Below are 11,642 nucleotides of genomic sequence, written 5' to 3' on the forward strand. Positions count from 1 at the left end.
AGTCGGTAATTTTGCTAGTTGATTCTGCTACTTCCAGTTATTCCCTTCATCACTGTTAACTGTCATTTCTCAGTGCTTTAGTCCTTAACAGCCTCACTCATTCCAGCTGCTCTTAATCTACAATCTTAGTCTTTAAAAACAGTTCTAGAACTAGGCCTAAAAGTGTCTCTTGGTTTTTCCTATATAAAAAAAAGCGTGTGTATAGACTGTGACGTTTCTAGTAAGAGTATATCTGGGAGCTGATTTTCTACCTCAGTTTTACTAAGATGGGAGATTGCTTGCTCAAATGCTCTGGGGTCACCCCAGCTGGTTCCTTGGTGTCATAGAAAGCCCCCAAAGGAAGTGAATCTCAGCTTGGGACCAGACCTAATGCCTTCTTCATGTGTAGGATATGCTCTAGGTACAACTCATCCCCCACTTTCTTGAGATGAATCTAGAGCTAGTATAACATGCAAGTTTAATCTTATCTACAAGTACCAGATCTACATATATTTATTGAGTTGAAATACTCACTATCTAGATCCATCCCAAGGTCCCCAGTGCTGGGGTACACCCCCCCCCAATGCTGCCTATCATCATCTCATCATCTCTGCAACATTAAGGTTGGGTCCTTCAATCAACTGATATTTCCTTAGTCTTTTTTTAAATTTATTTTTGAGAACGATGCATAACATATCTGTGATTTCATTCTTACTGGGCATTCCTGATGTAGCAAATCCCTCCATCAAAGTGGATACTCAATATCTCTGTAATTTAGTCTTAGAAAGTTGCCTGAGGGACCAATGGGTTAAAAGACTGGTCAATGGCCATATAACCAGTATATAGCCAGTACATATCAGAATCAAAACTTGAACTCAGATCTTCCTGACTCCAAGAATACCTCCCTATCCACTACAGCACACTGCTTCTCCTTATCCAGTTCTATTATTTGTAAATTTGTGCCTCCTGTTCCACTAATATCTGTGTTTGAAACTTATTGTCTCCCAAAGCAAAGATCTCCTTCCATTTACCTTTCCTCTTCCTTTCATCTCTATTCAGCTCAACTCTACTCCTCTTAAGTCCCTTTCATCCTCTGCCCTAGCTTTCTTTCCATCATATAATGAATCACCCACTCTGTGGTTAACAAATTCCCCTTAATTCTGGATGTCTTCATCTTGTACTTTGTTCTTTTTAAGGCATTCATAAACAGAAACTTAGCTACTCTAGTCTAGAAGACACCGCACTCTTGTCTACCCCCTTCAATGCTATCTATCTACTCCTTCCTATGTCTCTCCAAATACTAAGCCTGGAGCAGCAGGCATATTCACTTCCTCACTGCTATTTTCAGATCCCTCTGACATCATCAGTTAACAACCTTTTTCTTTTTGAAGTTCATTCCTTCCATCTGTACAACATAGCCCAGATCTTTATGAGTAGAATCGGCCAGCTACAAAGACACTCTCTTCCTCCTTGCCAAGAAATCCAGTACCTGGCTCACAGTAATCCCTTGGTTATTCATATAGCATAACTTAAAGCTCAAACATCATCTCCAGAAAGCTAAATATTGTTACTAAGAGCAACTTCTAGTCAAGAAGCGGTCAGTTAATACCCATTTGGAATAATGGATGTAACATTTATTTCTTGGTATCCTGTCATCCAGCAGTATGTGGTGCCTTGTCTATATCCTATGAAGCTACTACTTATATCCCACTGTTGAGAACAATAATACTTCTTGACTTTGTGTACCAATTTGACCCACAAAACAAAAGCACTTTATTGTCCTAGAAATCATTGCAGTCATTGGATACAGATCTAATACAAGGGGTGTAATTAGCTTACAACACAAAATAAGGGGATCCTTGTGAGCTAATGACCACTGCAAAAAGGCTTATGGACTAGTTTAATGCTTAGCCCTTAGCACAGTGCCTGGCACTTAATGATTTTTTACTGCCTGACTGAATGACTGACGTTGCCTTCATGGACTATTTTTCATCCAGTGACTATAATAGGGGTAGCAACTAAGGCAGACTGAGGCACTCAACTCTCACATTGTCTCAAAGGGTGCTAAACTCCTCCTAGTAGAATAAGCCTGCCATGAATTTCAGTTCGAAATACTGGGCCCAGAGGGATTGACTATATGATTGATCTAGCTTGAATATTTTTGTATTGTGTATCCATTTCTCAAATATTCAAATTGTTTTTTATTTCACTAAATTTACTTCATTAAATCATTAAATGATTTAGCATTTTTGAAAAGTATACTGAATAATTTCTTTCCCTCAGAACAAGAAAGGAATATGGAACAATATACTTCCTCCTTAACACAAACCCCTGTCCACAACCCTAGAGATTTCACACTGATATCTCTTCAAATGCACATCAGTTCCCATGACCTTCAATCTTCACTCCACCTAAGTCCACTACACCAATGACAAATCTGTAGATCTCATCGTCACCCATAACAGCATCAACTCCTTTATTTTGAACTCTTAAAAAGTTCCTTCCCTCATGATAATCTCTTGTCCTATTTCAACTTCGACTTCAATCCTCAATCTTTCTTCATCCTCACCATGAGATGAAGTTCCTCCATACATCCTTGTTATAAGGAATAACAACGTAATCCAGTATAGTTAGTCAGTAGAAAGTATGGAGAGGAGGAAGATGGAAAGACAGGAGGGTCTAGGATAAAGGTTAGGGAACTTGCAACCTGGAAGCTATATGTGGCCTTCTAGAACAAAAAAAGGATCCATAAAATTTGGACTCAGTCAAAAGGCCACACTTAAGGACTGGGAAGGCCATGTGTGGCCTCAAAGGTGCCAGTTCTCCACCTCTGGTCTAGGTTATAAAGAGTTTTAAATGCCAAATAAAAGTTTTTCTAAAAAATTATTATTATTCTAGATGTCATAGAAGTCACCAGAGTTTACTGAATAATACTCATCTAATGTTGTCAGAAAAATAATTTAGGAAAAGGATGAACTGGAGTAGAGAAGACATTTCAAGGAGGGAGCCAATTAGGAGACCACAGCAATAGTCCAAACAAAAGGTAAGGAGGGTCTGAATTAGGGTGGTGGTTTTCTGAGTGGAAAGGAGACATAAAAGAAATGTCATGGAGGAAAAAACCACAAGATTTGGCAACCAATTAATTACCTATGTGGAATGAAGGAAAATAAAAAAACTAAAGATGATACCAAGGTTTCAAAATTAGTTGACTGTAAAAATAATGGAAAGACATCATATGGTCAAAGAATAAATAGTAACACTGCCCCGAGCTATCATTTCATTATCTCACTCTTTCTTTTCCCTGATGTATTCCTAGAAAGAAGTGTCTATACTTGTTGCCTCTATTTCTTGATCTCATTTCTCATCTCCTTGTTTCCAAGTAGCTGGCTTCCAATATAACCTCACCACTTTAACGAACTGCTCTCTCCAAGATTACCAGTGATCTTGTAACTTATATCCTGATAGCAATCCTTATTCTACTTGATCAATTCTCTGTAACTTTCAACATAATAAATCATCTGTATGGAAGGTGGATTTGTTCTTTTTGAGATACTGGTTCCCAGGATCCAAGGCCATAAACAATCTACTAGTTCCAAGGCTCATGGCTTGTAAACAATCTTACCACACCTGCACATTACATTATAATCTTAAAATAATATAAATATTTATACTTAAATTGTAAACACTCACTGCATATACTCTATGCTAAATCATTATGATATTGCTAAAGTTAAATGTAAACTTGTGAGGCTACTTCTGGCAAACTGCCTTCTTTGTGTGCTTCTCTATAAATCAAGTGGCTACCGGTTAGTAAATGGGGAACGTAAGTGCTGTGACTGCCTTGATCATCCTCCATCAAGGCATAGACGGAATGCACAAGCTGGAATGGTGTACCTGTCTTGACTGGTCCCCATTGAGACTTAGAAGTAGGAGTTGGTGCTCCCATTATCAACAACCCCCCTGAGAAGAATAAATTAATTAATCTCTTATTATGGGTCTGATACTGTCCTTCTGGCTGCCCAGATCAAGAGTGAACCTGTAAGAGGCCAGAGCCCAAAAGTCCCTTTCTCTCCTGCCTGACACCACCTCTACCACCTAAATATTGTCTCTTACCATGGTCTCCATCACTCTATTCTTTCTAGGTTCTGTTCCTACCTGTCTTAATGTTCTGAGGTGATGCAGTGGAAAAAGTGCTGGGTCTGTAATCAGGAAGCCCTAAATTCAATACTGTCTCAGACACTTAGCAAATTACTTAATCTCTCTCTACTTCAGTTTCCTCAACTGTAAAATGGGAATAATAACAATATCTCTCTTCCAAAGTTGTTCTGAGGATAAAATGAAATAAAACTTGTGAAGTACTTAGCACAGTGCCTGGAACATAATAGATGCTTAATATATTTTTGTTTCCTTCATTCATTCTCAATCTTCTTTTGATGAATTATCATATATTTTCTTCTTTCAAAACATAAATGTGTGTCTATATATATATATGTATATATATAGACACACACACAGACACCACCACAGCCATAATCTTTGTCCTGAATTCTACTAGTGTCCTGTATCAAGAGCTCTCTTCTAGGATGTCCCATTAACACCTCAAATTGAAAGTGTTCAAATCAGAAATAGCTTTCCTCCCCAACTAACCCTTCCATCCAACTTCGCTTTATTTTGAGGTAAACTCTACCCTCAGGCAGCTAGATAGTGAAGTGGATAGAGTATTGGGCTTGCAATCAGAAACATTCATCTTCATGAATTCAAATCTGGCTTCAGACACTTACTTAGCTATGTGACCCTGGAAAAGTCACTTAGCCCTGTTTGCCTCAGTTTCCTCATCTGTAAAATGAGCTAGAGAAGGAAATGGCAAACTACTCCAGTATTTTTGCCAATAAAATCCCAAATGGGGTTATGAAAGGTCAGACACAACTGAACAACCACAACAAATTCCATCCTCAGGCATCCAGGTGCATAAACTCAGATTAATTCTCGACTCTTCATTCTCTCACAGATAGAAGCAATTGCCAAGTCACATTATTTCTACCTCTATAATGTCTCTCATAATTCTCTTCTTTCTATTGACATGGCCTTCATGCTGGATCAAACAAGTCCTCAGGACCACTACACTGAAATACTACACTCCCTCCCATTGGGCCCCCTGATTTAATCCTCCTTTCTCTAATTCAGTCTCCATACAAATGGCAAAATATTATTTCTGAGACACAGGTCTGATGATGTCATTTCTCTGCTCAAAAACCTTCCCAAGTCTCTCCCTTTAAAGTATTTCTGGGATAAAATGCAAAATCCTCAGATTGTAAACATTTCAGGACTTTCATTCTGACTCTAACCTACCTTTCCAATCTGATTTCATATTACTCCTTTTGACGAACTCTACATTCCAGATAAACTACAATAACAGTTGCTCCTTACTTAATACTCCATCTCCCACTTCTATACATTCTATACCTTCACATAGGCAATTCCCCACTATCTTCAAAGCACTCAATCTTTCACTGTCCCTTAAAGAATCCTTTTATTCCTCCAAGCCTCCACTCAAATACTCCTTAGTCCATGAAAACCCCAGTTATTAGCATTCTTGCCCTCCCACCCTCCCATTCTGCTTGAGTTCATTTTGCATGCATTTTATATATTCCCTGGTAGAAAGTAAGCTCCCTGAGGGTAGGAAGTATTTTGTTTTTGTCTTTGTATTCACAGCATTTAGCCAACGAGACCAAAAAAACCACCATATGTCACAAAAATTGTCCACATTCCAAACCACAGTTTTTGAAGGAAATCAGTCTACCTTACTAGAAAATTTTGTAACATTAAAACAGAGACTAAAAGTTTCTTGGTATTTAAATAAACAAATACTCTGGAACAATTAAGTAAATACAAAATACTTTTAGGAAGGAGTATTAACAAACAGCATGATCAGGAAAGGCTTCTCCTAGAAGGTGGCATCTGAGCTGGGGATTCTCAGGAAATCTCTGGAAAGAAGCTAGTGATTCTAAGAGACGGAGGCAAGGAAGAACACCACAGGTATGCAGCCCTATTCAAAAGAAGGGAAACAGAAGTGAGCAGATTCGAAAGGGACCTCAGCTGCCATGTAATTCAACCCATATCTGAACAGATATCCCTTCTATAATACACCCAACTTGTGGTCATCCAGCCTTTGCTTGAGGAACTCCAAGAAAGTACAACCCACTACCTCCTGAGGAGGTCCATTTCACTTTTGGGCAGCTGTGTCCTAACAAGTACACAGGTGACTGTGGTGGATAGTGTGCTGTATCTGGGATCAGAAAGACCTGAGTTCAAATCTAGTCTTAGATATTAATTAGCTGTGTGACCCTAAGCAAGTCATTTACCTTCTGTTTTAGTTTTATCTGTAAAATGGACATAATAACAACACCTACTTTCCAAGGTTGTTGTAAGCATAAAATAATATTTGTAAAGCACTTCACAAACCTTAGAGCAGTATATAAATATTAGCTATTATCATTATGACTAACATCATTCTCAAAGTTGCTTCTTTGGAACTTTTACCCATTGCTTCTACCCTCTGAGGCTAAAAAGAAAATGTCTAATCCATCTTCCACACGGCAGCCCTTCAAATTCTTTAACAAAGACATCATGTGTTCTCTCTAAGCTAAAAATCCCCAGTTCTTCATATGATATGGACTCAAAATCCTGGTAAGGTAGAAGAAGTGAAAAGACTTTGGTTTAAAGCTCAGCTCTGTCACTAGATGTGTGACATCAGGAAAGTCATTTAACTTTTTCAGGTTTCAATTTCTGCTAGAAAATGATAGCTTTGGATTAGACAACGTCTAAGATAGCTTTACAGTTTTAGATCTGTAAGTGTTAAGGTGGTTAGAAGTGAGAATACAGGGAGAAGTGATTTTTATCTTAGCATGTGTCAACTCTGAACCACAGGAACAAGGTGATCAAGAGATAAGAGTTTGCCTGCCATAGCATGAAGGAAGAAACAGTTGCTCAGACCCCTACCCTCCAGGTTCCATGACTAACACAATGTCTAGAACTGGGGAACAGTGAAGGGTAAATAGCAATAACCAAGATCCAGACTATGGCTATGACTGCAGGGAGAAAAAGAAATAAAATAAAAACTAACAAGATTTAGCTACAGATCAAATAAGTAGATAAAAGTAGAGAGCAGAAAGGTAGCTACATTTCAATAATTTGATTAAGAAAACAACAAATCATATTTGAGGAGTCACTGTTAAGAGTCAACTACATACTAAGAAAATACAAATCTAAATTGCTTGAGATCAGAGACAGTGTCTTGTTTGTATCTTTAAAGATAGAGAGAAGCCTTTCACACAGAGAAGCCAGTTGATACATATTTACTTTTATTTCAAAGACTTTCCCACCACTACTAGACAAGCTTTTTTTTTGTCCAACACTGATTTTTTTTTCACCACTACTTTTTCTTCACCTGAAGACTTTGTCTTCAGGACAGTGTCTCTAAATACTTCAAATTAGGCTTTTTGTTTAAAAGCAAACATCACCCAGAAGTCAGCTGATCCATATTCCACAGGACCATATCAAGTTACAAATGACCTAGACAATGAAATACCACATTCCCTTTCCCCAAAACCTTTTAAGTTCAGGGAAGACATAAAAGAGAACGACTGTAATGAAAACTAAACACCACTTGGTTAATTTAGTATGAGTACTTAAGCTGGTAATAGCGCTCTAGCTCATGGAATTTGGAGGTATTAGTGCTCCTCTAGTCCTATACCCTCATTTTTACAAATGAGAACATTGAGGCACAAGAAGTGAAGCAACGTCTCCAAAGTCTTACAGGTGCTAAGCAGAACTAATTCAAGCTCGGGATTCGTCGACTCTAAATCCAGGAAACTTTCTACTTCATCACACAACGAAGGACAAAAACTTCTACCAAAACAATCAATGGGAGAAAGATGTCTGAGGGAAGTTTTAATATCCTTCCTTCCCAGAGGGGTCAGACTTAATTCTTGCCCCTGGGGGAGGGGGGAGGGAAAGGGGAGGCACTAACTTTACTACTCTATCCATTTCCAAACACAGTCTCAGTTCTTTCAAATGCTTCTGCTCCATCGCATCCTCTTGGCTGTGAGCAATCAGGAAAGTAACGCCCCAATGGAGCACACGAATTAAAAGTTCATAATAGAAGCCGATTGTTTTCCTTTCCATATACACACACACATATACAATCACTGCAGCCACGGCCACACCCTAATATCTTAAAAAGTGACACAGGAAGGTGGGAAGGAGAGGATGGGAGGGTTGTACCAAGGAAGGAAAGGGGAGGGGAAATACAACCCACGTGGTATTCCCTCTGCGCACGCGCCAGCCAAAACAAAAGAGAGGCGGGACAGATCCCGCCCCTCTCCCCACGTGATCCGCGCCGGGCCCACCCCCCAGCTCTCAGCCCCGCCCTCCTCTCTTTCCCTCCTCCCTGGTCCCCTCCCCTCAGGCTCTCCCCAGGCTGTTCGGTTTTGGCCGTTTAAATTGGGCTCTGGTCCGGACCCCTCCCCGTGAGCGCGAGCCTCCGCCGGGGACCCAGTGGCTAACAGCCCCGAGAAGCCTCGGGAGTTGATCGGGCCGTGACCCCGCCGGCCAGCCAGCGCTCCTCCTGCCCCGCTCCGCCCGCCGCCCCTCCCCGCGCTGCGGCCCCCGGCTCCGGGAGCTCCCCGCGCCCCCCAGGGACGGCAGAGTCCCCTTCCCCTCAGTCCGCGGCGGAGACCCCAGCCACTCGCCTGCTGGGGCGCCCCCGCTCCCCGCCGCCGCCGCAGCACCGTCGGTCCGGCCGTGGTGAGGGCTGCTGAGGTGGTCTCTGGCCGCCCACCGCCTGCCCGCCTCGCCCCCGTCCGGGGCGTCGCCAACCCTTCCCCACAGCTCGCCCCGGCCGCCGCCGCGGTTTAACAGTCCGCTGGCTGCCCGCAGCTCAGGATGGCTCGGGGGGTGGAACCCTGCCGGGGGAGGCGGGGCCGGGCGCGGAGCCGGCCAATTGCGGCAGGGCAGGGGGCCGCACTATGCAAATTAAGGGCGGTGAGAGGTGGGGAAACCCCGGGAAGGAGGCAGGACTCGCAGGAAGCCTTTCGGAGAGTTCTCGGAGCCAGACTCTTGCTGAGCTACCCCTTGCCTTCCCTCCTCCCCCTTCTCCCACCCTGCGCCTCATCCCTCCCGGGTCCGACGCGCAAAAAGCCGAACAGTTGCCCCTCTTCAGCCCTGCCTCAGCCCTCCGTGTAGCCTGGCTTGCCCTCCCACCTGCCCGCACGCAGGGTCAGGCTGCAGCTTGCACGGCGGGCTGATCGCATCACTACCTGCAGCTGCGTCCAGCTCCCGCCCCACGCCACCCTGGCCGCGCACCTGACCGCCTTCCCAAGCCGCTGCCTGTCCGATTTGCAAAGTCAAGGGCGTCTGAGCGGGTCTGGCCAGGAGGTGCCAAACCTGCGTGTCCCCTGACCTGCCCACCGATCCTGGAGTCCCCTCGCTCCAGCCTCCTTCCTGGGCACAAGGCGCTGTGAGGCAGCCTAGGTTCTGGTAAAACCGGGAGGCTGCCGTTGAGAGTTTGAGCCTCTGGAGGATGACTGATCGGAACCATGATAACAGGTCAACTCCGCAGGAGCGCAGTCGGATGGAAAGGGGACGGCAGGGGCACTGGCTTGAACCCGAACTTGGAACACATTTCTCAAGACAGGGGCCGGCTTCTGCACCCACCGAAACTACCCTTCTGCATTTCTCCAACCTGGAGTTCTTGTTTTCTCGGGCTGATTATTCTTTCAGTACGCTAAATGCGTTCATTTCGAACCTGGGATTTCACCGATGCTAAACGAAGGCTGGTTTTGGTTTGGGGCTTTTGCCCTGACCAGAGGTTTCTTTGGTTTAGAGAACTAGACCGAAGCGGACTGGAAATTGTTCTACAATGAATAGTCTTAGCGTTGCCCCAGGCTTCGAGGGTCACAAAACCAGTCGAACTTCAATCCTGTTCTTCCTAGGGCGGACTCTCAGGTTCCTGGAGAGTAGATGGTACTTAGATCCCTTAGCACCTAGCACAGAGCCTAACTATGGCTTAATAAAGTTTTCTTAATTGATTGATTGATTGATATATCAGACAGTGGAATTATACAACGCCACCTTAAACACCAAATTTACAGCGAATGCACTTTTAAAAAAAAAATGAAGTTCATTCGGAATTTAGGTTCAGGATAACGATTAACTGCAATTGTTTCTGCAGCTACATTAACCTGACAGAACTGTAGGAAAGACTCAGGAAAGTGATTTATGACAAAGGAGTAGAATACAAAAGACTAAAGGGTTTTGATAAATGGAAAATGGGCAGGTTAATCTATAAAGAACAGATTGTATATTTTACAATATATATAAAACTTTTATCACTTTCGCTTTTGGAGGGAGTCCTGACCCATGTTTTTGTTGTTGTTTGGTATGAGAAACTCCCTCTCCAAAAACAGATTCACAATTGTTCTGCAGTTTTTAATCTTAGAGCTGTCTGATAGCTTTGAGAGGTTAAATGATTTGGACAGGATCACAGTCACTATGTCAGACCTGAATTTATTGGTGAGAATAAAAGTTATGGAAATTATTTCGTCAATCACTTTTGGTATTGTGCAATAAGGAAAAGGTTTCCAAAAACCGATTTATTAAAGTCGAAAAATTGGGATGATACATTTATTTATTACTTTCTATGTGCTAGGTATTGCAAGTACGTAAATCAGCATAAGAAAGGGTCCCTTCTCTTTGGTAGCTTATCACCTATTTGAGCAAATAAAATACAAACACTTGAAAAGATAAGTAAAAATAACATGGCAAAAAATGTTTGGTACTAAATGAATGAGGGAAATAACAAGTGCTATGGGAATCTAGAGAAAGAAATAGTATAGGTTTCTATCTGTAGTAATAGAAGAAATCACCAAATCACAGATCTATTTAAATATTTGAGAAAGAAAAAGAAAACCTCAGTTTCTAAAAATCAGAGCCTCCTACTACAAAATAACAGCATTTAGATCTACTGAGAACCTGGGAGGAAAGACCTGGGTAGAAATTCAGAATACCTGAAATGTGTTGAATAGTCAATAATTTGCATGTTGAAAACTGTCATTTAGATCTAAGTATCATCTTTCCTCCATCCCCAAATCCTTTTTGGTTCATCCCAGAAAATGTGACTAGGATTTTTCATGTTAAAAAGCCTATTTGTTAACCAGCCCCTCAGTGTACTCCAGCTCCCGACAACTGCCTCTTTCATTCCTCTCCTCCCTCCTCAGCCTTTCTCTTACTTATACTCACATCTCATATTTCTATAGCTTTAAATTTTACAAAATGTTTTATATATATATTATATAATTACTTGACCATCACTATAAGCCTGTCACAGAGACATTTTCATTATTTTCTCCTTTTTACAGATGGAGAAACTGAGACTCAGAAATGTTGAGTTACTTGCCCTCAAGGCACATAGCTTAAGTGGAAGAGCTGATGCTCTAATTCCAAATCCCATGCTCTTTCCATTGCACAATGATCCAAATTGAATATTAGCAGTGTATATGCCAAAACTTTGGAAGTTTTGTGCTCTGCCTCTCTTCTCATATTAAGAAGTAATTTTAGTTCCTTGCTTCCATAATCAGATTTCAAAGTAAGGGAGTAGGGAGGCA

The 11,642-nt window shown here is 41.9% G+C and overlaps 1 protein-coding gene across 4 annotated transcripts in view; it reads right to left on the bottom strand.

Moving 5' to 3' along the window:
- The window catches only part of KANSL1L (KAT8 regulatory NSL complex subunit 1 like), a 192,734-nt gene extending 183,912 nt beyond the window's left edge, over window positions 1-8,822 (bottom strand). For 2 of the 4 annotated variants that reach the window (XM_072617456.1, XM_072617454.1), the window contains exon 1: window positions 8,730-8,822. The gene's annotated coding sequence lies outside the window, so the exon portion shown is untranslated. Of the gene's footprint in view, window positions 1-5,876; window positions 8,308-8,729 lie in introns of those variants that run through there. The other 2 variants (XM_072617455.1, XM_072617453.1) reach the window with 2 other exon arrangements.
- Between the last annotated feature and the right edge of the window lie 2,820 nt (window positions 8,823-11,642).

This window comes from Notamacropus eugenii, chromosome 6 (genome assembly GCF_028372415.1).
Source record: "Notamacropus eugenii isolate mMacEug1 chromosome 6, mMacEug1.pri_v2, whole genome shotgun sequence".
NCBI lineage: Eukaryota > Metazoa > Chordata > Mammalia > Diprotodontia > Macropodidae > Notamacropus > Notamacropus eugenii.